The sequence below is a fragment of the Choloepus didactylus genome, chromosome 9 (genome assembly GCF_015220235.1).
Source record: "Choloepus didactylus isolate mChoDid1 chromosome 9, mChoDid1.pri, whole genome shotgun sequence".
Taxonomy (NCBI): Eukaryota; Metazoa; Chordata; class Mammalia; order Pilosa; family Megalonychidae; genus Choloepus; species Choloepus didactylus.
This window is the reverse complement of record NC_051315.1, coordinates 64,865,670-64,868,500: the sequence shown is the minus strand read 5'-3', so window position 1 is coordinate 64,868,500 and position 2,831 is coordinate 64,865,670. Positions and strand designations below refer to the sequence as shown.

Genomic DNA, 2,831 nt, shown 5'->3' with positions numbered 1-2,831 from the left:
ATTTTCTGTGTTTCCACCTATGGGCTAAGTTTAAGCTGTTCTTTCTGCTACATATTTCCGTGGAGAGGCAGACTCTATCACCTAAGCTTCCAGTCTTTCTCTTCTCAACTTTGGGTTAACACTGTCTCCTCCTAGCCACCTGTGCTAATCTGAACTTGTCCAGAGAAACTCCCAACCAGTCCCTCCTCTTCCTCTCCCACGTGGCACAGCTGAACCATTGAGTTCAGCCAGCACACTTCATAGGGCTGCCTCTTGACTTATGGGTGTTCTTCCTCAAAAGCAAATGAAGAACATGCTTGGCGAGAGATGGGAAAACTATTTCTGTGCCGGCCGGCTACAGCCCCCATCCTGACCCTACCGCAGCCCACCTCTGGGCTCAGGGCTCAGCATGCCTGCGCGAGGGGATGTCTTGGTGCTGGAAGAGCTGGACCACCAGGACACAGATTCAGACGCGTGGGTGCAGCAGGACAGCAAGTGCAAGGTCACATGCACCCATGAGGAGGTTGAGCAGCTGAGGGCCCTGGTCAGGCAGTATGGACAGCAAGACCTGAAGTTCCTAACCGCACAGAGCAACATTGCTAGTGACTGAGGTTATTGAATCCAGACCTTGTCATGGGGCCATGGACCAAAGAAGATGGCCAAAAGGTCATTGAGTTAGTCGAGACATATAGCCCGAAATGGTGCACCCTGATCGCCAAGCACTGGGGAAGCAGTGCTGTGAGTGCTGGCACAACCACCTCAACCCTGAGGTGAAGAGGTCCTGCTGGATTCAGGAGGAGGACCACACCATCAGTGAAGCCTCAAGTTGCTGGGCAACTGCAGGGCCGAGATCACCAAGATGCTGCTGGGGAGGACAGACAATGTTATGAAGAATCCCTGGAACTCCACCATCAAAAAGAAGGTGGGCACGAGAGGTTTCCTGAGTGAGTCCAGAGACCACAAAGCCTCCCATGTACTTGCTGCTGGAGCTCAAGGACAAGGATGGCGGCCAGAGTTTCCACCCTGAGGAAGGCCAGGGATGTCTTGTGGTCACCTGGTCCCCAGCACCCCTGGCCATGAAGGAAAAGGACAGCAGGGAGGAGGAGGCCACAGCAGCCACCACATCTAAGGAGCAGTGATCTATTCCTGCAGAGGTGGATAGAGTGCAGACACCAGAGCCCACCGAGGAGTTTCCCAAGCAGGAAGAGGAGTGCTTTCCCCTGGAAATGAGCCTGCCCTACAAATGGGTGGTGGAGGCCACCAACCTCCTCAGCCCTGCTGTGGGGTCCAGCCTCTCCAAAGCCCTGGACTTGATGGAGTCGGACCCTGATGCCTGGTGTGACCTGAGTAAATCTGACTTCCCCGAGGAGCCCTCTGTAGATGGTAGTGTCAATGGTAGCCCAGTGCAGCCACAAGTACCACATCAGCAGCAGGCACTGGTGCCCTGCCAGCCCGCCATCCTGGTGCCCTGTGTGACCGAGCACCGCCTGGACGGCCACCCCATCTCGGGCCTGAGCCAGAACAGCCAGGGTGAGCTGGTCCCCATTTCCCTGATGTGGGGGACTCGAGCACTGGCTCGCCACCCTTGGTGCTCAAGCAGCAGAAGAGGCGTGTCACTCTGTCCCCCATCACGGGGAACAGCACCAGCCTGTCCTTCCTGGACCCCTGCAACAACCTCACCAAGAGATGCCCATCAAGACCCCACCCTTCTTGCCCTCCCAGTTTCTGAACTTCTGGAACAAACGGGACACACTGGAGCTGGAGAGCCCCTCACTGACATCCACCCCAGTGTGCGGCCAGAAGGTGGTAACCACACCCCTGCAGGGGATAAGACGCCACTGCACCAGAAACACTCCACACCAGAAGCACTCCAAGGACAGCACTCCCCACACGCTGACCCCATTTCAGAACACCCTGGAGAAGTACGGATCACTAAATCCCCTGCCCCAGACCCTGCACCTGGAGGAGGATTTGAAGGAGGTGCTGCGCTCGGAGGCCAGCATCGAGCTTGGAATCAAGCTTGTCATCAAGGACAATGTGAGATCCGAGAAGCAGAAGCAGGAGCCAGGGCTGCAGCAGAGCCCCATGAAGAAAGTCCAGAAATCTCTGGCTCTTTATGTCACGGATGAGGACATGAAGTTGATGGCGTCCACACTGCCCAATGCTATGTCCTTGCCAACAAGTGGCCCACCAAGCTCTTCCAGCCTCACCCAGTCTGGTATTAAAGAAGACAACAGCCTACTCAACCAGGGCCAACCCGGAGAAGGTCGCAGGAACCCAGAAGCCCTGGAGCCACTTTCTGACCTTTTCCCCTATGACCTGTGCCCAGAAGACAGTGGGCTGTGGGGACGCCAGGGACCAGCTCTTCCTGCAGGAGACAGCTGGGCAGCCCCTAAGCCACCTGAAGCCCAGCCACACATCGAGGACGCTCATCTTGTCCTGAGGAGCTGGCACCGGTCCGGTGTTTACAGCAGGGAGGGGCAGTGCACTCCTGTGACGTGGGTGGCGTCACCTTGTGGGCCTGCTGGGGGCCTCCTGCCGCCTGCCCCTCCCCAGGCGGCTCAGGTGGAGGCCCAGCAGTGCCATGTGGTGGTCCTGTCTCCAAGTCTGGCTGCAGGGGCTCCCCATGCTAACAGAACATAGCCCCCTCCTGGGCATGCCTGGTGCGTTCCCCAGTGCCACAGGGAGCCCCGTTAGCTTCTCCCAGGCCCTGGCCAGGCCCAGCCTCATCTCAGCCTCCTGCTTAGGACAGGCCAACTGCCAGGGCTGCTCCTGCCCTCAGCACCTGCCTGATGATATTTTTCTGAAAGAATAAAACTGTCTTTTTCTTGAGAGAGAGAGACAGGGGGAGG

At 57.4% G+C, this 2,831-nt stretch overlaps 1 pseudogene; it reads left to right on the top strand.

Annotated features, from left to right (window-relative positions):
- Window positions 1–388: 388 nt before the first annotated feature.
- Window positions 389–2,422, top strand: LOC119543753 (annotated as a pseudogene).
- The last annotated feature ends 409 nt before the right edge of the window (window positions 2,423–2,831 follow it).